The sequence below is a fragment of the Dasypus novemcinctus genome, chromosome X, assembly GCF_030445035.2.
Source record: "Dasypus novemcinctus isolate mDasNov1 chromosome X, mDasNov1.1.hap2, whole genome shotgun sequence".
NCBI classification, from domain to species: Eukaryota; Metazoa; Chordata; class Mammalia; order Cingulata; family Dasypodidae; genus Dasypus; species Dasypus novemcinctus.
The window spans coordinates 148263041-148291008 of NC_080704.1; the positions used below are offsets into that span (position 1 = coordinate 148263041).

Consider the following 27968-nt stretch of genomic DNA (forward strand, 5'->3'; position numbering starts at 1 on the left):
AATACAGATTAGAGTAGACTTACTGGTATTTTACTACAGAACTATTGTGACTTCAGCAATGGAAGAAATTGTATCAATGATGTAGAGTCAGTGGCCATGGTAGTTGCTAAGGGCAGGGAGAGGGAAGAAGAGATGTGATGTGGGGACATTTTTGTCCTAAATGATATTGTAGGGTCAGATGCTGGACTTTATATATCCTGCCATAACCTACCGAATGTACTGGGGGTGAGTGTGAACTACAGGGTAAACTATTATCTCTGTGGAGCAGCAGTGCTCCAAAATGTGTTCACCGAGTGCGATGAGAGTGCCACAATGATGGAGGAGGTTGTTGGTGTGGGAGGAGTGGGGGGGGGGGGAGGGTGGTGGGTATACGGGAACCTCTTATATTTTTTAATGTAACTTTTTTTGTGTGATGTATATATCTTCAAAATAATACAATTTACAAAAATGATGGGGTGGGGGAGTGGGGAATGGGGTATATGGGAACCACTTATGTTTTTTATGTTTTTTTTTTAAATGTAACATTCTTTGTGATCTATTAACTTTAATAAAAAAAAGTGTAAAGAAAAAAAAAAAGACCAAATAGAAAAGAGCATCTTAGTTTTTTAGGAGGCAGAGATGACTTCTCTGAAAAAGAAAATTAGTTAGAGCACCTGTGGCCTCTCAGCTGCTGGAATTTTTTCAATGAGGAGCAAAGAACCTGCTAGATGGGAAAGGCAACTGAAGCCTTGAGAACTGACTGGGTTATGGCATTCAAAGGGCTCAGGATCATTTGCAGTCCATATAGTACTTGAATTTCTATAGCTCAGGTGTTCCACGAGCAAAAAGGGCATATGGGATTACAGCTTCAGAACAAACATCATATTTAAGAAAACGGCAAGTATTCAACTCAAAAGAAAACTCTACGATTTCCTACATAGCCCTTCTTCAAAACTGCAGCTTGTGTTCCCTTGATGGGCAGGAACTGAATTATTTTCCTTGTTTTTTACCTGGCTTTCCCTGGGACACATTGTCAGAAATTTTCAGGCAGCTGAAAGTGTCATGAATTCTGGAATAACTTCTGAAACCCCAGGATAGAAGCTAGGTGCTATGCGTTTGGCACATCAGGAAGTTTTTTTAAGTGCTACAAGGAGAAATGGTTTTCACCAGTCAAAGAATACCATTATAATCTTTATATTACTCATGGATTTTTACAGCTGAGTTCTTTTTGAATTTTAATAAAATATTTTCCAAAACATGTGCTGATTATTAAAAACTGCCTTTCTCATCCTGGTCTCTTTATACTTGAAAGCTTTTCTGTCCCTTCAACCACCTTCAGTTATAATGCAGCCTCCTCAACTTACTGCACTTTTGAAGGAATTAGAAAAACAACAACAAAGTAACCCAACAGGAAGAAAAAGGAAGGAAATAACTAAGATAAGAGAAGAATGAAATGAAATAGAAAATAAGAAAGCACTTGAAAAGATAAACAAGACCAAGAGCTGGTTTTTTGAGAAGATCAACAAAATTGACAAACCTTTAGCAAGACTAACAAAGAAGAAAAGAGCGAAGATGCAAATACACAAAATAAGAAATGAGAAAGGAGATATCACCACTGACCCCACAGAAATAAAGACTATCATAAGAGGATACTTTGAAAAACTATATTCCAACAAAAATGACAATTCAGAGGAAATGGACAAATTCCTAGAAACACATAAGCAGCCCATATTGACGAAAGAAGAAATCGATGATCTTAACAAACCAATCACAAGCAAAGAGAATCAGTCATTAAATATCTCCCAACTAAGAAGAGCCCAGGGCCAGACGGCTTCACAGGTGAATTCTACAAAACATTCCGGAAAGAACTAACACCAATCCTGCTGAAACTCTTCCAAAAAATCGAAACAGAAGGAACATTGCCTAACTCCTTCTATGATGCCAACATTACCCTAGTACCAAAGCCAAACAAAGACACCACAAGAAAGGAAAATTACAGACCAATTTCTCTAATGAACCTAGACGCAAAAATACTTAACAAAATACTTGCTAATCGTATTGAACAACACATTAAACGAATTATACACCATGACCAAGTGGGATTTATTCCAGGTATGCAAGGATGGTTCAACATAAGAAAATCAATCAATGTAATACACCATATAAACAGATTGAAGGAAAAAAATCACATGATTATATCTATAGATGCAGAAAAAGCATTTGACAAAATACAGCACCCCTTCTTGATAAAAACACTCCAAAAGATCGGAATACAAGGAAACTTTTTGAACATGATAAATAGCATATATGAAAAACCTACAGTCAACATTGTTTACAATGGAGAAATCCAAAATCGTTTCCTCTAAACTCAGGAACAAGACAAGGATGCCCATTGTCTCCGCTCCTATTTAACATTGTCTTAGAAGTACTTGCTCGAGCACTGAGGCAAGAACCAGATATAAAAGGCATTCAAATTGGAAAGGAAGAAGTCAAAATTTCATTATTTGCAGATGACATGATCCTATACATAGAAAACCCTGAGAGATCTACAACAAAGCTTCTAGAACTCATAAATGAGTTCAGTAAAGTCGCAGGTTATAAGATCAATGTGCAAAAATCAGTAGTATTTCTGTACACCAATAATGAGCAAGATCAGGAGGAAATCAAGAAACAAATACCATTCACAATAGTAAATAAAAAAATCAAATACTTAGGAACAAATCTAACTAAAGAGGTAAAAAACTTATACACGGAGAACTATACAAGACTGTTCAAGGAAATCAAAGAAGACCTAAATAAATGGAAGAATATTCCTTGTTCATGGGTATGAAGACTGAATATTATTAAGATGTCTATCCTACTAACTGATCTACACATTCAATGCAATCCCAATAAAAATCAACACAGCCTTCTTTAAGGAACTAGAAAAACTAACTATGAAATTTATTTGGAAAGGAAAGAGGCCCTGAATAGCCAAAGACATATTGAAAAAGAAAAACGAAATTGGAGGAATCACACTTCCTGACTTCAAAACATACTACAAAGCTACAGTAGTGAAAACAGCATGGTATTGGCATAAGGAGAGACACACAGACCAATGGAATCGAATTGAAAGTTCTGATATAGAACCTCATATATATAGCCATATAATATTCGATAAAGCCACCAAACCCTCTCAACTGGGAGAGAATGGCCTATCCAACAAATGGTGCCTGGAGAACTGGATAGCCATATGTAGAAGAATGAAAGAGGATTACCATCTCACACCGTACACAAAGATCAACTCAAGGTGGATCAAAGACCTAAATATAAGACCCAAGACCATAAAGATCTTGGAAAGTAGTGTAGGGAAACATCTCCAGGACCGTGTAATAGGAAATGGCTTCATGAATATCACACCAAAAGCACGAGCAGCAAAAGAACTAATAGATAAATGGGACTTCCTCAAAATTAAAGCCTTCTGCACCTCATATTAGTTTGTCAAGAAAGTAAAAAGGGAACCCACACAGTGGGAGAAAATATTTGGCAACCATATATCCGATAAGAGACTTATAACTTGCATATATAAAGAACTCATATATCTTGAAAATAAAAAGCTAAACAACCCATTTAAAAAATGGGAAAAAGATTTAAACAGACACTTCTCCAAAGAAGAAACACAAATGGCTAAAAAGCACATGAAAAAATGCTCCAAATCTCTAGCTATCAGGGAAATGCAAATCAAAACTACAATGAGATACCATCTTACTCCCATAAGATTGGCAGCTATGAAAAAAACAGAATACAAATGCTGGAGAGGATGTGAAGAAAGGGGAACACTCATCCACTGCTGGTGGGAATGCAGAAGGATCTAACCATTCTGGAGGACAGTTTGGCGGTTTCTCAAAAAACTAACCATAGATTTGCCATATGACCCAGCAATACCACTGCTGGGTATATACCCAGCAGAACTGAAAACAAGGACACAAACCGATATATGTACACCAATGTTCATAGCAGCATTGTTCACTATCGCCAAAAGTTGGAATCAATCCAAATGCCCATCAACAGACGAGTGGATCAATAAAATGTGGTATATACACACAATGGAATACTACTCGGCTGTAAGAACAAATACACTACAAACACACGTGATAACATGGATGAATCTTGAGAACCTTATGTTGAGTGAAGCAACCCAGGCACTAAAGGACAAATACCACATGACCTCAATGATATGAAATAAGCAAGCCGCCTCAGAGAGCTAGAGACTGGAAAAGAGCCTTATAGGACTAATCGGGGGGTGGAGGAAGGATGTGAGCTGACATCTGCAGGGGTGGAATCTATGATGAGCTGGCGGTAAGTATGAGCACAATGAAGGGACAAAATGGGGGCAAGGGGTTGCCTTCGGGCGGGGCTTTGCGGGTTTGAGGGGGGCTGGGGATGGGCGGAGGGGTAATATTGCCCAAAAAATTGGGGGCAGGGAGGGGCAACATACGAACATAGGAGAGTGTCAGGTGTTCGTTGAGAGTGAAATGCTGAGAAAATTGTATCAAAATATAATTAGGAGGGTTACCTGTTTAGGATGCTCAGGGGGGATGGTCTGATGCGGGACGGACTCCGGGGGAATGGCTGAAGGCTCATTTTGCCAGGGTGGGTTGTACCATTGGGTAGAGACCCAAGAAGTGAGAGTTGGGGTGGACCTACATCCTGGGGAGGACTAATGCCATCAAATAGAGAGAACTGTATCTCTCGAGAGAAAGGGTGGCTCCCAGGGCATTAGGGTAGTTGAGAAAGTCAGGCCCTGAACACTGCTGCAAGTATCTCTGGACATGGCTTCTTGGGAAATGGAGATTGGCTGTCGCTGTGGGCCCCAAGGGGAGGGGAAAATGGATGTGGAATGGATGGAACCAAGGTAAATATGGGGGCAAGAGAGGAGTTCTGTGAGAGTACACGAGGATGAATATGAAACATATAATATTATACCAAAAACATATAGGGGACGACAAACTAATAAGGTAAACCATAAGGCAAAATATAGGATAACTAAAAAATTTAGAAAACTATACAACCTAAAGTATGGACCACATAGTAAGCACAGATGTCACCTTGTTTGAAAGCTATTGTCTCAGAATCTGTACATCAGTTTCAGGAAATATGATATGAATATCATATCTCTGGACTGACAATATGATAGCCAGACCCTGAACCTCAACAGACTTCAACTCCTACACTCTGATTTACTGGACTTACCCCAGTCAGCTAACATGGAGTTGAAGAAGGTCAACCACCACACCATGGAGCCTAGAGTGCCTACAACTGAAAGCAAGAGGATTGCATCCAGTATCCATGTGGAATCTAAGCCCCCACTTGACAAAGATGTGCAATGGACACAACCAATCCAATGTCCACAGAGAAAATGTGGCATTGGTGTGGGAAGGGTGGCCATGGTGGCTGCTGGGTGCGGGGAATGGGAGGAAGAGATGAGATGGGGACGCATTTTTGGGACATGGAGTTGTCCTGGGTGGTGCTTCACGGACAACTATGGGACATTGTAGATCCCCCCAGGGCCCACTGGATGGAATGTGGGAGAGTGTGGGCTATGATGTGGACCGTTGACTATGGGGTGCAGCGATGCTCAGAGATGTACTTACCAGGTGCAATGGATGTGTCATGATGATGGGAGAGAGTGTTGCTGTGGGGGGAGTGGGGGGTGGGGGCGGTGGGGTTGAATGGGACCTCATATTTTTTTAATGTAATTTTTTAAAACAAAACAAAACAAAACAAAACAAAACAAAACAAAACAAAACAATAAATAATGCAGCCTCCTCAAAGATACAGGAATGGAAGGCAAACAGTTAAACAGGAAAGAATAAAGAAACGTAAATCTAAAGGACCAAAAGGACCAAAATGCACTTTGTATTAGCTACAAGATCATCTTTGGAGTATTTAGGAAGCACTGACCCAAATCATATTCAGCAATACTGGAAGCATTATAGCTAATCAGACATGCTGCTTAATTGTTAGCAAGTTTCCGATATACACCTCCCATCTTTCAGAAACCTTACAAAAATAAAACTGCATTTGGAAGCCACAGCATCTTTCCATAGAGTGTTTTGCCATAGTGGCCTGTACTAACTAAGGTCTTTGAGAGCCTTCCAAGTGTTTTTCAGGATCATCCAGGGTAACCTGTGTTCATGTTTGGGTAAAAGGGCACTGCCTCAGAGCAGTTTGATGGTTTATACTGTAGTAGCTGGTGGGGGCAAGTTGAAGAGACATACGATGTGTAGGGGTTTTTTGACCCCGTTAGAACTTATTACTGAAGATAAAGAATGCCACTGACAGAAATCAGGGTTTGCTGTAAACCAGTGTGTAGACTTGCCTTCACTTTCAAAACAGGAATCAGTCCTCCGTTGCTGCCATTATAATGCCTTTAGATTAGAGCACTGGTTCTTAGCCAAGGCGATTGGATGTAACCATGAGCAAGGTACTTAACCTCTCCAAGCCAGTTTTCTTATCTGCAAAATAGTGTTAACAGTATTTTCTTTATGGGATGTTGTGAGGAATAAAAAAGATAAGTTGCATAATTTTTTACATACAGCAAAAACTTCATGTCTATTAGTCATTATTATTTCTATAGTTATTATTTACTAAAAAACACATTTCTATTACATCCTTGACTGTCTTGGTTTTTTTTTTTGCCAGTCTTTGTGGTGTGGGCAGATGTGGTGGTGCCAGGGGTAAAAAGGTGTTGGCCACATAAATATGACCAATGGATTTTTTTAAAAAGGTGTTAACCATTCAGTGGAGGAAGGGATAACCTTTTCAACAAATGGTCCTGGGGCAACTGGACATCAACAGGCAAAAAAAAAAAAAAAAAAAGAACCGCGACCCATGTTTTACACCTTATATAAAAATTAACTCAAAATGAATCATGAACTTAAATTTTGAATGTAAAGTGATAAAACCTTCTTAAAAAACAGGAAAAAAAAATCTTTGTGATTTAGTGCTAGGCAAAGAGTTCTTAGACTTGACACCAAAAGCACAATCCATAAAAGGAAAAATTGGTGAATGGCACTTCACCAAAATTTAAAATTTTGATCTGAAAGAGACCCTGACGAAAGGATGAAATGACAAGCTATAGAGTGTTAGAAAATATTTGCAAACCACATATTTGCAAACTACATATTTGACATTGGACTAATATCTAAAATATATAAAGAACTCTCAAAACTCAACAGCAAACCAATGTTTCAATTAGAAAATGTGCAAAAGACATGAAAAGGTATCTCACCAAAGAGGATAAACAGATGGCAAATGGGCACATGAAGAAATGTCCAATATCATTAGCCGTTAGGGCAATGTAAATTAAAACCACAATGAGAGATCACTATACATCTGTCAGAATGGATAACATTAAAAAAAAAAATAAGTGACAACACCAAATGCTGGTACGGAGGCAGAGAAAATGGATCACTCATACATTGCTGGTGGAAATGTAAAATTGTACAGCCACTATGGAAATGTTTGGCTGTTTCTTAAAAACCTAAACATCCAACTAACACATGCCCCAGAAACTGCACTACTAGTTATTTTTTTTTTTTTTTTTTTTTGGTAAGTATTTTTAATATTTTCTTCCCTTGACCATTTTTATCATTAGAAGTAAAAGATAATATTGAAGCATTTTGTTTTTCCCTTGATTCCTTAACTTGACCTGTAATATAAATATTTTGAAAGCTCTTTAGGAAATCTTTGCCTACTCCAAGATCATGTAGGCTCTGTGAATTTTCTCCTGTAAGGTTTATGGCTTTAGATTTTACACATGCTACTATATAAAAATTAGTATTTAAATGATTACTTCAGTAAAATAAGTGATTGGCTAAGGAGAATTTTACAAATTTCAGCTACACTCTATCAGACATTTAGTATTATTATTTTTTTTTTTTTTGTGGCATTTAGATACTTTATTTTTTTTATTTTTTTATTTTTTTATTTTTTTATTTTTTATTGACTTTGTAATAATATTACATTAAAAATATATATGTGAGGTCCCATTCAACCCCAGCCCCCCACCCCCCCTCTCCCGCCCCCCAACAACACTCGTTCCCATCATCATGACACATCCACTGGACTTGGTAAGTATATCTCTGGGCACCTCTGCACCTCATATACATTGGTTCACATCATGGCCCATACTCTCCTCTATTCCATCATGTAGGCCCTGTGAGGATTTACAATGTCCGGTGATTACCTCTGAAGCACCATCCAGGGCAGCTCCATGTCCCGAAGACGCCTCCACCTCTCATCTCTTCCTGCCTTTCCCCATACCCTTTGTCCATTATGTCCACTTTTCCCAATCCAATGCCACCTCTTCTATGTGGACACTGGATTGGTTGTGTCCATTGCACCTTTATGTCAAGAGGAGGCTCAGATTCCACCTGGATGCTGGATGCAATCCTCCCATTTTCAGTTGTAATCACTCTAGGCTCCATGGTGTGGTGGTTGTCCTTCTTCACCTCCATCTTAGCTGAGTGTGGTAAGTCCAATAAATCAGATTGTAGGTGCTGGAGTCTGTTGAGGCTCAGGATCTGGCTATCACATTGTCAGTCCAGAGATTCAAATCCCCTAAATATATCTTAAACCCCAACATTAACTGCACCTCCAGCACATTAGCATGAAAGTCTTATGAAGGGAGATCCCATCTGAGTCCAGATTCATCACACATAAACACCATTTCCAAAGAGGGGCCATCTGCCCTGGTAGTTAACCCCATCGGCCATGACCATAACTCCCATGGGTCTCTTTAGCCCTCAAAGGAACCAATATCTGGGGGTTGTATCTGCTTTATCTGTCTCTCTGACTCTGCTCAGTTGTGCATGAGGGCAAACCTTCTGCCAGCCTCCAGACTCTTTTTTAGAAACTCGTAGCCATATAAACTCATTTCTCCTTTCCATTTCCCCCTTACTTTAGGTCAAACAGCATTTTAAAGTCATGGTATTTTATGTAGACATGGATATTCTGCTGATCCGCATTGAACCTTCCGTATAAGGTCATTTTCCAGTTGCATCATCAGTTGGTAGTTGATAGTGGTCCCTCGTTGCCAGGGAGGCTCATCCCCGGGTGTCATGTCCCACGCTGGGGGGAAGGCATTGCATTTACATGCTGAGTTTGGCTTCGGGACTGGCCACATTTGAGTAACATGAAGGCTGACAGAAGGAAATTCCCAGGCACAAAGTTGCTCTAGGCCTTGTTATTATTTTGGGTTTATCAGCTCACAAGCATAGTCATTAGTATCAGGGGCTCACTGTTGAACCCTCACTCCCTCCCGGTCCCCACCACTGTACCTGGGAGACTGTCGCTGCTCCCCTAGGGACCACGACAGAGCACCACTGGCCAGGAACCCAGTACCCCCCCTGCTGTGGTTTTTAATTGTTGCCACTATGAGTATATCCAAACATTACCATGCACCCTGGACATATGTTCTGTACAGCTCCCTGTCAGTCATATATCATCTGTCATTGGTATCCCATACCAGTATCCCTCCATTGCCATTGTTGAAACACTCTGTGATCCAGAACTCCCCGAAATTTGAAGCCCAATATAATGTCATGGTCCCTTACTAGGGAATGGCATATAGCGATGAGTTTAAAGGATAGATAAAGAACTTGGATAAAGTTAGATAAAGAACTTAGATAAAGAATGTTGACTTGAAAAAATTCCACATCCTATTTTTTTCCTTTTTTTTTTTTTTTCCCCCCCCCTAATTATTCAGCTTTTCTTCACAGGAGTCCTAGACCACAGCAATGTATATATATAATATACAGCACTCCCACACATCCACCAGAAAACCTTTTCCCTTCCACAGTGATACTCTTACGCCCTATTCATATCATATTTACTTAAAGTGATGTACAGAGTCTGAGACATTAGCTTTCTAACAAGGTGACATCTGTGCTTACATTATGGTGCATACTTTAGGATACACAGTTCTTTACATTTTTAGTTATCCTATGTTTTACATTATGGTTTACATTATCAGTCTGTCATCTCCTATATGTTATGGTGTAATATTACATGTTTTATATCCATCCTTGTGTACTCTCAAGAAACTCCTCTCTTACCCCCCATTTACTTTGGTTCCACACATTTAACGTCCATTTTCCCTTCCACCTTGGTGCCCTCAGTGATAGCCAACCTCCGTTTCCTGAGGAGCCACTTCCAGAGATAGATGGAATAGTGTTCAGGGCCTAACTTGCTCAACTGCCCCAATGCCCTGGGAGCCACCCTTTCTCTCGAGGGATACAGTTCCCTCTATTGGATGGCATTAGTCCTCCCCAGGATGTGGGTCCACCCCCACTCTCACTACTTGGGTTTCTACCCCATGGTGTCACCCACTCTGGCAGAATGAGCATTTAGACATTCCCCAGGAGCCCGTCCTGCATCAGACCCTCCCCTCCGAGCATTCTAAACAGGTAACCCTCTTTATTATATTTTGATATGATTTTCTCGGCATTTTACTCTCCACCAACACCTGACCCTCTCCTGGTTCGTATGCTACCCCTCCCTCCCCCCACTTTTGGGCAACGTTACCCACCCGTCCCTCCCCAGCCACCCTCAAACCCGCAAAGCCCCAAGCAAAGGCAACCCCTTGCCCCCCTTTTATCTCTTCTTTGTGTTCATACTTACCACCATCTCGTCTTAAATTCCACCCCTGCAGACATCGGCTCATATCCTTCCTCCACCCTCCGATTTCCTGCAAGCCTATCGTTCAGTCTCTTGCTATCTAGGGCAGCTTGTTTATTTCATATCATTGAGGTCATGTAGTATTTGTCCTTCAATGTCTGGGTTGCTTCACTCAACATAAGGTTCTCAAGATTCATCCATGTTATCACATGTGTTTGTAGTGTGTTTGTTCTTACAGCCGAGTAGTATTCCATTGTGTGTATATACCACATTTTATTGATCCACTCGTCTGTTGATGGGCATTTGGGTTGATTCCAACTTTTGGCAATAGTGAACAATGCTGCTATGAACATTGGTGTACATATATTGGTTTGTGTTCTTGTTTTCAGTTCTGCTGGGTATATTCCCAGCAGTGGTATTGCTGGGTCATATGGCAAATCTATGGCTAGTTTTTTGAGAAACCGCCATACTGTTCTCCAGAATGGTTGGATCCTTCTGCATTCCCACCAGCAGTGTATGAGTGTTCCCCTTCCTTCACATCCTCTCCAGCACTTGTATTCTTCTGTTTTTTTCATAGCTGCCAATCTTATGGGTGTAAGATGGTATCTCATTGTGGTTTTGATTTGCATTTCCCTGATAGCTAGAGATTTGGAACATTTTTTCATGTGCTTTCTTGCCATTTGTATTTCTTCTTCGGAGAAGTGTCTGTTTAAGTCTTTTTCCCATTTTTTAAATGGATTGTTTATCTTTTTATTTTCAAGATGTAGGAGTTCTTTATATATGCAAGTTATAAGTTTCTTATCAGATATATGATTGCCAAATATTTTCTCCCACTGTGTGGGCTCCCTTTTTACTTTCTTGACAAACTCCTTTGAGTGCACTACTAGTTATTTATCCCAGATAAATGAAGACTTATGCTCACACAAAGACCTGATCACAAACGATTATAGAAGCTTGATTAGGAATAGTCTAAACTTGTAAGTAACACAGGCATTCTTCAATGGATGAGTGGTTAAACAAACTGTGGTACATACATACCATAGACTATGACTCAGCAATCCAAAGGAATGAACTATTAATACACACAATTACCTGAATGACTCTTGAGTGAAAAAAGCCAACTTCAAAAGGTTGCATATGTATGACTCCATTTATGTAACATTCTTCAAAATTGTAGAAATGGAGAGCATATAGGTAGTTGCCTGGGGCTAAGGAGGATGGAAGGTAGAAGGGAAGTGGAGCAACGTGAGGGATCCTGGTTTTTAGGGAACTGTTCTGTGTATTGACTGTATTGATTTCAATATCCTGGCTGTGATATTGTACTATAGTTTTGCAAAACGTTATTGGGTGAAGGGGATAAAGGATCTCTCTGTATTAATATCTTACACTCCATGTGAAGCTTGAATTATCTCAAAATAAAAAGTCTAATTTTAAAAAAAAGAAGGAAAAGAAAGATGTGGATAAACAGAAGCAGAGTAGAAATAGTACCTGCTGTTTCTAATACAGTTCAGGTATTTGCCCCTGATTATAGCAAGCTTTCTAGCTTGGCAGCTTAATCCAATGTACTGCAGAGATCCCCTGGTGTAGGAAAGCAAGGCAGGCTTTTCCTGCAGAGATAGAACCTGCTCCTTTCATGGGAATGTTAGCTATTGTTCTTTCAAATTTGGAAACTGAGAGGTGTACTACATAATTAATGTGAAGGTTAGGAAGCTCTGCATTAGAGCCCTAACTAGTAAAGTCCCTGAAAGTCCTCCAAGCAGCTCTGTTGCTAGGACCCAGGCTGCTGCTGAAGAAGCCTCCTTAGAGATAAGTTAAGCTAGTGGAACTCGGGGGAAATAGGAGTATTCTTTTACTTGCCCTCTGAAGAAGAGCATCAAGGGAGAGCAGGCCATGTGACAGCTCTCTTTTTGAAGACCACATAGAGAAAGTAAAGAGAGGCCTGAGAGGGGTAGGAGTGAAAAGACTGAGGATCACAGGTTTGATAAGAGAAAACAAATTTCTCTCCCTTATTGTGCCTGGGTAATTGGGCATCTCTTTACCTATCATGGATGCCATGCAGCACTTCATACACCTTGGAAGAAAAGTGATGTGTAAAGACCAACTGAGTGTTGACATCTCATTTTTAATGGCTAACTGTTCACACTTGAATGATTGCACAACTATTAAATACCAGTCTCCTTTAATATCTGGATGATGGATCACTACAGAGAGAGTACATTTATACCACCGGCAGAGTATTTTCAAGTAGATATAGTATTTTTCTTTTTGCTGCCCTTTTCTTTTTTGTGACATTATTAAACCATTCAATTGATTAACACTGACTTCCAGGCATCCCCCCACACTGATTCCCTGCATACTAACTCCTCAGAAAATTGCCCAGGCGGTCCAACTGCAATCAGGAGCATTCCTTGGGTCAGGTGAACATCCAATGTGCCTGAAGTAAGACATTCTAAGGTGAACTGAAACCCTGTTCATGGGAGTGCCAATTTCAGTCAATTGGGTTCTTCCTGTCTCACCAGAATAGCACAGGGATATCCACACCTCTGTGTCAAATCCCATTTTTCCTAATAACCCAGTGGCAGACTTTGAAGTGCATTTTGTGTTCAGCTCATTTTCACAACAGTACATTCTTACTTTTCCCACCTTCTCTTCTGGCTCTCAGGTCCATTATCTTCATCAGAAATTTGATCCTGCTGGAAGTTCTATATTTTAGTGTGATTGTGTATGTGTATTTTTTAAAAAGAGCCTTCTAGTTTCCTTCGAGCCATTATGTTTTCCTGAAGCAATGTTTTGCAGTCAGTCATTAATACTTAATGTGACTAGAAGCTTTCAAAAATATCTATTGAAACGCACATGATTTAAGTTGCAAAGCAGTTATTTAATAATCTTGGGTGGAAATACTAATTTGGCCTACCTACGAGGGAAGGTGACCTCCTGGTGTTTCTGGCTCTGTGTCTAGATTAACATAACTGAAATTTTTTCCTATTTATGAAAACAGCCATCTACCATTGAAGACAGATTTGTAGGATTTTTTTCTGACATCCTGAAAGTAACTCATGATTTCTAAAAACTCGGAAAAGAATATAAAAATGCAAATGTGAAAAGATGTACATATGACGAATGTCTATTACAGTACGGATGGGAGCAAACAAACAGATTAGGAGCAACACAATTGTAAAATAATAAAGGCTTGGTTAAATTAAATTATACATTTATATAATGGAATACTTAGCAGCCAGTAGGAATGATGAGGTAGATCTATATTGACATGGAAAAATGCCAAGATACATTAATAAATGAAAAAAGCAGATCAAAAACAGCATGTCATAGTGTTTCAATTGTTTTTCTTAAAAAATAGGCACATGCTATAGAAGGTACATATCAAAACATTAATAGAGGTTCTCTCTGGGTGTTGTGTTTATGAGTAATTTTTACATTTTTCTTTACAACTTTCTTTAATGTCTGAATTTAAAAAAACAAGCATGCACAGCAAAATTAATTCTTAAAAAATTCTTTGGGATCTTAGTTATACAACTCTTATAAATTGCTTTTACTTGACATGGCAACCCAAGGGGTCTTAATATTTCAATTCAGGTCCCAGTTTTTGATCCTGAGCAGGGGCTGGCAAAATTTTCTATGAAGGGCCACGTAGTAAATATTTAAGGCTTTGTAGGCCATACAGTCTCTCTAGTAGCTACTATATTCTGCTCTTGCAGCACTAAAGCAGCCACAGATAATAAGTAAATGAACAGGCATGGCTGGGTTCCAATAAAACTTTATTGACAAAAACAGGTAGAGGGCCAGACTTGGGTTGCATGCTGTAACTTACCGACCCCTACTCTAGAGTGCTGCAGAGAGGAAGCTGAAGTCCTAGGTGCCTTGAGAATTAAGCTGGCCCCTTTACTCTCCTGATTCAATGCAGGTCATATTACAGGTTATTGTTCTCCAAAAAGAAGGTCACAATGGCTTTGAGACATTAATGGAATGTCCCATTTTTTGCTAATTGGTTTGAAACTTTTCCTAGTCCATATTGGGGCCATGCTTTTTCTGGGCCATCTTGCCCACCAAAGTGAACTCTAGCCATGGCAACAGAATGCTCCAAAATTACTCAAAAGGATCGAATAATTCACAACAAGACAACCAAGTAACCTTAGCTAGAACCAGAAAGCCCAAAGGACTCAGTACTTCCTTTAGCCTACTAGTATTGACATACTCCATAGAGCAGTTTTCCAAGGAGATGGGTTATTATAGTCTGCCATAGGAAAGCCTTTAAGGAGTCTTAAAGTGTTCAGCAATAACCTAATTTGGGAGTTTAAAAGGCTTAGATAGCTGAGGAAAAATAAAAATGAGGAAAACAAGGGATGTTTTAGCTGAAGATGATTGGGACACTCCCAAAATCATGGACAGCATCCCTGGACTCAGGAAACAGCAGCAGCAGGAGGAGTGCTTAAATTTAGTTCACTCTTTCTTTTCCTTTACCTTAAGTTACAATCAGGGATGCAGTTTCTTGAAGCAGGTTACTTGATTGGTCCTTTTTGTATAGACCATTTTCGACCCCCTCTTTTCAAAGTAGTGAGGATTAAACCTTTGCATGCATGCACACACACACACACACACACTACTGAAATGCCTCCAAATAACAGCTTCCAGATCACCCTGAGCCTGCCATTTAAAATATTATGAAACCACTTGTAGTGTTCTGGCCACTCAAAGGAAGTTACATAAGATAGAATGTGTTAGTTATAGGATCCAAGAAACCGGAGCCAGCTTCTCAGGATTCTGAGCTAGAGCAGAGCCAGATGTCCTCAATTACTAATTTGTGATACTCTGACATATAGCACCAAAACTTTACTGATAGAATCGCAGTACCAGAAGGCAGCTGAGGGCACCTATGCTGCAGTCCCTCACAACAGGCAGTTCTGGAAAGTGGAGAGTGGGATTAAGGTGGGCTAAGGTCAGCAAAAGAAGGGATAGCAGGAAAAGGTAGTCAAGAGAATCAAGAAAGTTCAAAGGACAGTGGTTCAAAGGTTCAAAAAGGGGGTAGGGCATGGGGTCCAGGTGCTGGGGACAAGGTAAATTGCCACCCATGGTGGAAAGAGAACCAGAGAAGGAACACAGACAAGCTGCTAATACTGTGGTTTCTATTTGACAGAGGAGGTAAAGTGACTTGTTCAAGGTTCTAGTCAGTTATCTTGAAATGTAAATTCACTCATTCAGTTTCTACTCTGATATTATATCCTATCATACCACCCAGCTGCTTACGGAGCTGGTGTGTGTTCATTTTCCTGAAGACTTAAACAACTTAGAAATACTGTGTAGTGTGTGGGTGTGAAATGGTTGCCTGCCTCTTCTGTGGAGATATCAGAAGTTGTAAGGTATGCAAACTGATTGCTCTAAAATCTGTAAGTGCCTGATTCTAAAAAAAATGGAGCTGGGATATTCCAGCTGTTCCTGACTAGTGGATTGGAGGCAGGTTTTCTAATTTAGAGAATGACACTAAAATCACTAACATAGTTTAAAAAGTTTAAAATGTTGAAAGTAAATGAACTATGTACAGGAAAGTGCAGGGAACAAGAAACATGGAGACTTGGGAAAGCTTGGCTTCTAGTGTCAGCTCTGTCTCTAAATTTACTGTGTGATCGTCCCTAAGTCACATCCTCTCTCTGGATGTTATTTTTCTCACCAGTGAGATGAGGGGGTTGGACGTGATAATCTCTAAGGGATCTTTCATCTCTAACATTTTATGATTCTGTAATTCCTGGTGGGTTTTCCCTCCTGACATTTATTTGCAAGGACCATTCTGTCATCCACACAATTTAAGTTTTCAGCAAATCACAGATGGTCTTAAGTAAAATCTCCCGCTTGAACAGGGGGAAAGAACAGGATGTTTGTGCTGAAAAGGCTTATGTCAGGTATGACCTTTTTAATTTAGAGCAACTCTCTAGTGGTTCATTAACTCACTCTATAGGCAGCACAGCAAGCAATTACTATTACAAAAGGCCCCAACTGTGCAGCCAAAGAGAGCTGCCCTATTACCTAGTGAAAACAAAGTAGTTTTCTCTTTGTGGCCACCCTGATCAATTTTTAGATCAAGAACATATGATTCTATACTGAAGGAATCTTGGCCAACTCCCAGAAACTCTGTGTCAAATCTAACACTTACTGGAGTCCCTTCCACAGGGAAGTGATGGAATTACTTCTAAATTATTGATAAAAGTGTTTCTCTTTCCTAGAAAATTGAAAAGGCTTGGAAAATAGTCATTAAAATGGCCCATTTTTTCAAAGTGCTTTACATTTTACAATTCATGCCAATAAATATATTTTCCCATTTATATTTTCCTAACAACCCACTGAGGTGAGGAGAGTAGGTATTATTATCCTTTTCTAATATAAAGGAAACAAGGATTCAAAGAAGTTAATAACTTGTCCCAGGTCACATAGCAAGTGGCAGAAGTGAGGGTGGAATTCACATCTTGAGTGGTTCACTAAATTACCAATACACTCTTTCAACTGTCCTGTTACACTAATTGTTAGATGTTGTCAGGAGTGCAAATTGAAGACCAGAGATTTTAGTACTGTTCTGGATATTACAAAGCACTTTTACACTCATTTAAAGACTTCTAACATATGCTTCGTTTTTCATAATGAGATCAATAGCTAGGAGAACTAATTCTGGGAAAAATATATTATACAATGAATTCAATTGATCGTTATAAATCTATTAGAGTCAAAGCAAATATTTATTGAACATTTATATAACTAACCCTGTGCAAGGTGCTTTGGGGATATATGAAAATACAAAATGTGACTCTTGACCTTACAAGATCCATAAACACTAAACAGTGTTAATCAAGTGCTAAATACTTTAGTCCCAACAATAAGTACTGTAGGAGCAGGTAAAAGGAGAGGGCAGTAAGGGAAGTCTCATGGAGAAGTGGAATTGAATTAAGCGCTTAAAGTATGGGTACAATTTAACTGGCAGAGAAGAAGGCTAGGATGATTCTAGGTTAAATGGTGAGTGAAGGGTGCAGAAAGAGGACAGCATGAGCTAAAGCGAAGAGGCAAACATATATGTGATTGCACATTTGTGAGGATACTGATTTGAGTGAAGACCAGTGGGTGTGACTAGTAGAGCCACAATTCACCCTAGGTGTTCAGGTGGGGGTGGTCTACCTTTCACAGCATACTATTTGCTCAAGAATAAAAGGGCATTGATGGCATACTCTGCATTGGGCTATGGAATCAGACAGACCTGGGATTGGGTCCCAGTTTTACATTTACTTGTTGAATTACTTGAGTTAATTACTTAAACTTTTGGAGCTTAGTTTCCTCTTCTATAAAAGGGGGCTGAATGAGGAGCCTATGATATAATGCCCTTCAGTATTCAGCAAAGTGCTGGCACATAGGTAAGTACTTAGTAAATGGGAACTATAATAATGGTGACCCATTGAACAGGATTTAATTAAAATTTTAAAAATACTTTTGGTCCAACTACTTGTTTTAATTTTTTATTCAAAAACACATAACACACATACAGAATGACCTGGAGTGGGAGTCTGAGGTTGTCCTCCCCTGTAACCTGCTGTGCATGATCTGGAATGCTGAGAAAATCTTACACATCAATCCTCACCTTCCCTTCAACCTGTACTCTAACCAGAAGGTAGGGGGCCTCGAGGAATGGAGCAACTTCACTAAGCGATTCTCCTACCTCCCCCAGCTACTCACCAACATCTCCAAGTCATTTGTTACACCTCCAAGCTACTCATCAACTTTCTCAAGTTACTCACCCATCAGCCCTAAATAAATACTCACTGACATCTCCTACTTACTCACCAACCTCACTTGTCTATATTCCAACACACTCCAGTATTTTCCCACCAGTGTCACCTCAGCCTTGCCAGCCTGGTCATCAGCCCAGATGACAGAGATGAGGAAAACCAAGAGTGATTAGGGCACGGCTGTCTAGGAAGTAGGTACCTAAGTGGCACTACACTGTCCTTCCCTCCCATGCCACCTGTGTGACCACCCAGCCCAGTCCCTTGTACATAACTCTTTGTGACAAGTTCCCCACTGAAGTTCTGGATCCTCTTTATGATGGGGCTTTTTGTCTTGTTTTCTAATTGTGCTTTCTTAGAACCCACCTGCCTAGCTGTGGTGTTTTCCTTCCTACACCAACCATGCCATGCCTGTCCCCAAATTGAGGACCTTTCCTAGCTTGTGAGCTGACTGGGGCTAAAGGGTATTTTAACTTCTTAGGCTAGGAGTAGTTCCTGCTCTGGGTCATTATATCTGAGCATCAGAAAGAACAAAGCTAAAGTTGCCTTTTGTCTGTTATTTTATTTTTTGAAGTTGAAATAAAGTTTACTCATTTTACCAAAGCAAACCAAACCAAACATTACATGATGACCACAGTGGTGGGGACAGAGTGAGAGTTGGTGCTAAATAGAAAAGTTAAGATCAGATCATGCAGGGCTTTCATGGTTCATTTGGGGAGATTGCCCTGTGGGGAATACATGTGCCTTCTGACTAAGAGGAAGGAGCCAGAGGAATCAGCTTAAGGGCAACAAACTGCTGGCAAGAGCAAAGGGCTCTTCCTTATCTCCAATTACACATCCACTTGACACTCTGGGATGCTGTCATTTTCTCCCTCTCAAGGATCACCATTAAATGTAAAGTATGCTGGGCCCATTTGCCTTCCCTCAAATACTTTCTGAGGGATGGGAAGTTTGGACTAGCATTTTACCTTGGAGGCCCCTGGGTATGTTCAGTTTCTAATAACAGGCCAGAAAAACCTAAACAAAGGGTCAGATTCATTGAGCAGTAGTCTAAGAAACTCCAGGGAAGTAAATCCCTGTTGTGAGTAAAGTAGGAGGCAATCACAGGTGTCAATGATAATAAGCAACAGACTCCCAGGAAATAGCAACTGTTACCTGAGCCTGGAAGGTCATGAATGTGGAGCACATTTTCAAAATAGGAGCCCAGGGACATCACTGTAATTACCAACCAATGAGCCTCCCCTTAGCACCAGGAAAACAGATGGATACGCTAATTAAAGGGAGAGAGAAGGAGAGGCAGAGAACAATGTAATATTTAAACGTGAGGAACTCAAGAGAGTCAAACTAGCTCTGTTGCTAATAAAGAAGATTATCCTGTTAACCTTGGGTAGCTCCAACCACCCTCAGAAACCTACACCAAATCAAGGGTTTTCAAAAAGTCTTCAAATATAACTTCCCTTGGTCCAGGTTGGACTACAGCCTAACTTTGGAAATAAAGAAAGCTTGGAAAGCCATTCTCTATGGTCATATGCCTTATCTTTCTTATGTTTTTCTCCCCTTTCTTTTTGAAAAGGAGGGGAAACAGATTTTTAAAATGACATCTTGCTAAATTTGTTGGCTGTCACTGCTAAAGAATGGCTTATTAAACAGATGATGTACAAGCACTTAGGGAAGTAAGTAGTGACCAAAGAAGCCAGTGCAAGAACATGTCTGATTAAATAATTTCCGTTATTTTTATTCTTTGAAAGTGCTCTTAGAATGACAGCTTTATAGCAGATCTTCACCATTGTCTTATTTTAAAAGATGGAGAGATGTAGATCAGATGATAACTTAGCTGGATTCCTAGATGGTTGTAGAATTGTGCTTAATGTGTGATAATGAATGGGTTGACAACAATTTGGAGGGAGGTCTCTAAGAGTTGCTATAAGGCTCTGTATATTCCCATGTCCCATTTGATGTTTTAATCTATGACTTGGATGAAGCTCTAAAAAGTTTGCTTATTACAACTGTAGATAAGACAAAGCTGGAGAGGATACTTAATTAAAAAAATTGTCTCTGCCATTTATTGAGAATCTTCTAGGCCCTGCTGTACATATGCTATTGCATTAAAATCTTAAAACTACAGGAAACAGAGGCTTAGAGAGGTTTTAAGTAGCTTGCCCAAAGCTACACAGCTAGTAAATGATACTCCCAGGATTTACACACAAATCTGTCAGTTATTAAAGTCCATGCTCTTTCTAATATGCTACACTGTTAGCCACAAATCTACATTACTGAACTAGAATAGGATTTCTCCTAAAACTAGCACAAAGCTGAGCAGAGGCTGAAGGAATGGGGGAAAAATCAGATCACATGGATTCAAGAGGGTTGACTATGGCTTCCGTGAAGGATCATTTGTGTGGCTAATGTGACATTGAAAACCAATGCTTTGACTAATAAATTGTAGAGAATATTCTGAGCTAGAAGACAGTGAATTTTACTACTTAGTAGCTTTATTATTATATTTATCTTCCTTTATATTGGGAAAAGAATGGCTGGAAAGGTAGGTACCAAACTAAGAAAATGGAATGTAATATAGGAAAAAAAGGGGATAACCATAGAAGAATAGAATAGAGGAAATATGATTTCATAGTAGCTCATGTGACAAAGACCTAGGCATTTCATTTGCAACTTTAATATGAACCAGCGATATGAAATAGATTCAAGAAAAGCAGATATAATGTAGATTGTATTAATAAAAGCACTAAGGGGACTCTAGAGCCTGAGAAGTAACAACCACATTGTCGTGTTGTGGCCACTGAGTTCTGAGGTGATGGACAAATAATAAGAACAACACTGAACATCATCAGAGGGAAGTAACTGGGGTGAACTGTGTGTAAACCATCTCCTAGGGGGTATGTTTTAACATAACCAGACTATTTAGCTTAGTGGGGATAAAATTTAGGAGCATGGAAGCTATATTCAGATTTGAAGGACTATCACATAGAAAAAGATGAGATTGGGTCTGATTTGTTTCATAGTGCTAGGTAGAATCCAGGAGGTAGCTTACAGTTCAACATAAGAAATTTCTAGCCTTTAGAGTTGTCCAACAGTGGAGTGATAATGATAGTAGGTAACTATTAATGAGCACTTCATAAGGGCCCAGCACTATGCTCCACTATTGACATACCATCTTATGGAATCCTCACAAGAACCCCAACGAGGTAGAGGGAGAGAGAAGAGGGTACATTGTAAAGCAGTGATCTTAATGTCACTTGGAATATTTAAGAACAATCTAGATAAACACCTGTGAAGAATATGGCATATGCAATTTTGTATTGGCAGTATATGTGTGGGTATTGTTGAATTAGAAGACTGAGTTCCTGTCGAATCTAAGACGTAGTAAATCCTCTATTTACCTGTTTTCACCTTTATCACATTAAACATTATAAATTGATGATCCAAATATAGCATTTCCAAATCTTCATAAGATTGCTGTTACTATGTCTGTGTGTGTAATATGTATGTGTTGTGTATATATGCAAATATATATATTTATATTATACACACATCAAGGTTTAAGGAGAAATATAGTCATGCCATAAAGATATGTGGAAGCTTCAAATAATTTGGTATCCTTACAATAATCTATTAATTAAGCCAATGCAAAAAAGTGAGAAAATGATATATGCTTCATTTATGATGAGCAGGAATTGAAATATACATCATGTTTTCAAAAACAAAGAAAAATTTAGAAAATGTAAATTTTAAAAGTATTCCATCTCAATAGCTGAAACACAGGATAAATGTCCTGCTTTGTCTGTGGAGTAGAACATTTAAGCAACGCAGAATGTCAACATAAGGGCCTTGGCACAACATCATAGATATGGTGGCTGTGCAACTTCACAGAAGAGTTGACTCCTCTCTAAGGGAGATGAAGTTTGAAGGTTGTCTGTGGCCCTCTCCAATCTTTCTTGTACCATAATAATTTATGGATCCTTACTTTGAGTTTGTGTCCATCACTAAGGTAGAAGATTCAATTATATTATTTCTTTTAATCTGTACAACAGCCTCACAAGGTTGGAATGACAGGTATCATTTCCATTTTACAGTTGAGGAAACAAAGCCTCAAAGAGAACAACTAACCCAAGATTACATAGTTAAGAAATTGCAGTGCTAGGATGTGAAATCAGGTACTTATGACTTCATTCTACCTATTGTGTTAATACCCTCTTTTCTCTGTTAACAGAAAGCATTTTGAAAATGTAAATTGTAGCACAAATGGTAACAGCTGTTATTGACAAGTATAATATCCACACCCAGATTCACATGGTCCCTGCCTTGAAAATAATTACATTTGAACAGAAAGCTTGGTCTCTTTAGAACAGATGGGTAAACTTTTCCAAGCCCCTCAGTTGTTATATAGGCTTGACTTTAGGAAGAACATGCTTAAAGAACTACTGGAGAAATGACACACAGTAAAAGATGACCCTCTTTTTTCCCACATTCTAGATTCTAAATTGCTGAAACATGTGAAAGATGGGAAACCAAACAATTCATGTGCTATTAGTTACTGCTTGTTCACTATGTGAAGAACCCTGCAATGGCTGTTCTATGGAGACCAAAGGAAGAAGGAGAGTTCCCTTCATGGGGGAGCTCCCAGTTTTTGGGTGCTCTTAACGAAGTGCCCAAAGCACTGTAGTGAATTCCCTGAACAGTGTAAGATCTACTGCTGCAAAGGCAGTCATCCTTTTGATAGAGCTTCATGCTCACGCCCCCTCCCCCAGGACTTTAGAAAAAGTCCTGAGTTTGTTTCTTAAGTAAGGGTTTAAAGAAATAGAGATAAGAGATGGCAATGAAGTACTAACAGTTGCCAAGAAAGAAGATTTGATTGTGCAGCTCCAACTTTAGGCCTTTGGTCAGAATCTGTCATTTGTTCTCTGCAACCTGTGATGAATTACAAGCACTGAATCAAACACACCATAAGTTCTCATTTCTGAGAAGGCATCTGTGGTGTGAAGAAAAATTGTGACTGTGATGATTCAAGCAATTGGTGAAAGGCCAGTGCATTTCTCAGCTTATACATTCCTCTTAAGCTTCCTGTTGATGAGAATCAATGGGCTTGCCAGCAGACAGTGTTTATAATCACCATCTTTCCCATCCAGATGGACACTCCAGGAAAAATTACAGAATCATGAGCTTGAGTCACATCCATAGCGCATCATAGCTTCATTTCCCTGTGGACTACCAATAGAGGAGCCCTGTGTCATATTTCTTTATATTACAACCTTGCTTTTTGCCTTTTCTTTGCTTTAGTTACAATGCCCTCCTTGTTTTAGGTACTGAGGATAGTAATGCAACAGTTGCAAACCAACTCTTGGTGTCTATCAGAAGCCAGATTTCTTCCTGCCTTAATTAGCATTGCTTTTAAATATCCCTGACTTCACCTGGTTTGATTTAAAGGGTGATTTGAGGTATTTTTGTTGGCCAGTGCAGCAGAGCAATAAAAATATGAAAAGTATCTGCAAATCATAGCTTAAACAAGTAGTCAGAAATGAAGCCTTTACAAGTTTGATGGGGTTTTAGACTGTATTCCCCTAGCAGATGGAAGACAAGTCTACCAAGTTTCTAATTGTTTTCAGTACACCTAACCCAGCAAATAGTGCTTAACAGAGAGTCTGAATTCCCTTAAACCTATTTATATGGGCCATGACCTTCCAAAGGAAAAATGTTGAACTATAAAAGAAAGTAGAATCAATTCTTCAGCTTAAGACCCTTTCAATACCAAGAATTTCAACTTATTTTCAGAATTAATTCCCCTGTTCAACTTTATAATAGTCCATGAAGATAAAAGGACCTCAAATGCCTCCTGGTTCTAGCAGAATATCGATCACCATCTCCCTGACTTTACTTTGGAGTTTCATTCCTTAGGTGACTCTGAATACTGTGTACAGATGACCTGTTTTAAGACACAAAGCAGCTCTGAGCATGGGCCTAGTGGCCCTGAAGCAGGGCTTTTCAAACAGCTTCTCAGCTGAGCAAGCTCTTTGCACACAGCAATTATGCTCAACCAGCAGACAAACAGTTTCCCATCCTATGTGTTTTCCAATGATAAAGATATGCAGCAATGTTTTCTAGACTTAGGATATTACTCAGATTCACCAAGTCCCCAGTTTGTATAAGTGGTTATGATTGAGATAGGAGTGTTCAGTGCCTTTGGACAGATGTATTTATTCAATATGCAGAGGCCTGAGGGTAATTCGGATTCTAGCTCTGGTTGTAGCCCCCATTTATGAAGGCCTGCAGAAGCAAATGTGGAGTGAAGTAGAGGAAAATGCTCATTAGGCTCTGGTTTCCCCTGAAGTTGTGAAAATTCAAAATAATGACAACAAAGGGCACAGAAGATTGGTGCTGCAAAGTGTATATTAAATATATTACTATACTTTGGGTGTACATCCCAATTTTCAGTGACAACTGGACCAGGGATCGAGAGGCCATATCTCTATCAAGTCACTTCTTTCTGAGCAAATAAGAGCTAATATATTAAGCACAATAGGTCTCATGTTTACCTTTACAACCACCCTATGAGCCCTTATATCCTTCCCATTTTATAAGAAATAGAGAGAAGTCAAACTTTTGTCTATAGGAACATAGCTAGTAAGAACCCAGGTTAGTCTGATGCCTAAGCCTCTGCTCCCAACCTCTTTGTTTCACTGCATTTCTTCCACATGTAACCCCCTATTTACTAGGTACCCCATTTCGTTGGTTTCCTCATTTATAAATGGGGCATTTGGGCTGGATGGTCTTAGAACCCTTGTAATTCTAAAATCCAGTAATTTCATAAAGAATAAAGAAAAGCACTATCTTTTTTTCCCCAGGTAAATGTGGATACAGTTACAGTAGGCAACATCCCAATTTGGAACTAAATTCACTTGCTATGTGGCAGTGCGTGGCTTTTTCTCCTGAGAACTGTTAGGTGCTTGGAGTCCTGCAGTACTGAATTTCCTGTTAATCTTTTGTAAGGTAAGCAACTTCCACAAAGCAGGCTGGGGAACTTTCCAGGAAATCAGGCCACTTCTGCTCCCTGCACTCCACTTTAGCAGAGCATAAACAGTGCAGACTCACTCTCTAGTTCTCTCAGGTCAAATGGTAAATGCCCACTAGTTCTAGAGGGGAGATTGAGACTTGTCCTCAGCATTTAACTCACTTAACATAGCTTCTTACCTCTGGGCAGGAGCTGGAGTGACTAAGATCAGCTTTCTGGCACAATAAAAAAGCCACCTACGGAGTCTATCTTCCTATTTATTTGCACATTTTTATACAGTGGTGGGGCAGTAAATATCAGATGCCAGTCACAATTAAGAATAAAACATAAGTCCCTTGAAGATATTTTAAGTGAAATGCCTACGGGAAAAAGAGAAGCTTCCCCTAGATTTTTCATTTTATAAAATGAAAATCATGTTAAAATCCTTGGAGCGGCAGCTGAATATTAAATAGAAACATCTTAGGGAAACTTGCCTGAGAGCTATATGAATTCTCAACTATGAAAATAAGATACTTAGTAGAAAACTGTAAAAGAGAAAAGTGATAAGTTTGCTTTATCAAAGAAACAAAGCATTTTCCTCCAGGGCAGAAGGAAGCATGATGGGAAATCTGCAAACAATGGACTTCTGAAAGATTTCACATGTTTGCCTAAAATAAAAAATAAGAGGAACCTAAACCCCATGGTATTGACAAGGGACAAATGCTGCTCTACTACCTAGTAGAACATAAGCCCTGAGATATTTCCAAATGGCAAAGAAGTTGACAGTCCTCTTCCCAGCATAAATTTGAATTGATTTTACTGGATTCCACCTTCTCCCAAATCTCTACCATGTTCCAGGAGTAGTGTTAAAATTCCTCCCTGTTGCCACTCATGTAGACTAAACAATGAGCAGCAATTGTAGTGGTGGTGGTGGTGGTGAGGATGGCAGGGCATCTGTTTCTGTCAATACTTTGCCTGTTTCGGTCATTCCGCCTCTCCCTATGTGTCTTTTGTTTCTCTCTCTTTCTTCATCAGTTTCTTTCTATACCTGTCTGTCTGTCAGTCTCTCTGTATGCTTTCTGGCTGGCTGTCCTTTCTGTCTGCCTGTCTCTTAATTAGCCTGCGTTGGCTTGCTTCTCTGCCTGTTTTTCTCTTAGTCTGAACTTCTAAATTTTTATATCGCTTGTCTTTATCTTCTTTCTCTTTTTGTTGTGTCTTTCTCTTTCATCCTCTGTACTTGTTGCTCTGTTTCTCTCTGTCTTGCTGTGATTCTCCTAGTCACTTCCTCTGTTTTTTTCCCATTCATTGTCACATACTCTTTCTATCCAAATCTCTGTCAGTTTCATTCTGAGTGTCTCTGTCAGTTTCTTCTCTCTGTCTCTGTTTCTCTCACTCTCCCTAATAATCCATATGTCTCTGTTTCATGGTCTCTTGGTCTATTCATTTCTTTCTCTTTGTCAGTCTGTCACTCCTTCTCTATTAGTCCCCCCCACCCTCTGATTTTCTGTCACATTCTGTGTCTCTCTCCATATCTTCTCTTTGTTTACACTGATATTTCTCTCCATCATTCTGCCTGCCCGACTGTGTTCCCATCTCTGCATCTGACTGTGTTTATTTTTCCCTTTAATAGTTTGTCTGTTTTTTTCTGGCTCTCTGTCTCAGGCTGTCTTTTTCTCTCTCTTTTTGTCAATTTGTCTGTCTCTGTCTCTGTCTCTCTGTTCTCACTCTCTGCCTTTTTCTCTGTGTGCTGTGTGTCTGTGCTCTCCTCCTCCCCCTCCCCTTCCTTTTGCCCCTCCCCCCTCCCTTTCTCTCTCCCTCTCTCTCTCTCCTTCTTCCTCCCTCCCTTTCTCTTTCTTACTGACTATTCCTTTCACCCTGCACCTGTCTCTCTGTCCAAATAGCTGGCTATCTCTATATCTTTCTCTCTGGTCTTTTTTTTAAATTTTCATGAAGAATAGTTGCAATTTATAATCTGAGACCATATTAAAGAACTTACATATTATGTAAAATTTAAATCATTCCGAATTAAGTATCAAATTTTTTCACACTCATGCATGATTTTGTACTATCATGTATTGCTCATCTAGAAACTCTTGTTTTACATAGAGATGGTGAACTTCCAAATATGAAAAATTTCTCACACAATTAAAAAAACACTCTTATTTATAAAACTAACCATTCTAACATATAGGTCTTTAAGTACTGGGGGATTTCAAAGGTTATATAGGGGACACAGTTTTATAAAATTTTAATTTCGCTAAAACCCAAATTTTATCATTTATAACTAATTTCTTAATTTTTTCCTTATAATAATTTTGATAGGTGGAGTCTTTCAATAAACTCCTATTTCATTACAGATATTTGATTTTATTCTCTTTAATTCCTGAAAAATGTAAGTAAGAAGTTAATCTGGTAGATCTTTTCAAAGAGAAGAAAACTTTTTCCTTCTATTAGCTTTTCATTTTCTTTGTCTATTTTCTATATCATTGATCTCATTCCTTTACTGTTTTTTTTTCTTTTATACGATCTCTTTATGTTTTTTAAATGTT

General features: G+C 39.2%; 1 protein-coding gene across 10 annotated transcripts in view; it reads right to left on the reverse strand.

The window, feature by feature from the left end:
* Positions 1-27968, reverse strand: part of ENOX2 (ecto-NOX disulfide-thiol exchanger 2) — a 389024-nt gene that overhangs the window by 126338 nt on the left and 234718 nt on the right. For 3 of the 10 annotated variants that reach the window (XM_071213203.1, XM_071213202.1, XM_071213204.1), the window contains one exon: positions 6341-6476. The exons of the other annotated variants lie outside the window; for them this stretch is intronic. The gene's annotated coding sequence lies outside the window, so the exon portion shown is untranslated. The remainder of the gene's footprint in view (positions 1-6340; positions 6477-27968) is intronic. 10 annotated transcript variants of the gene reach the window in all.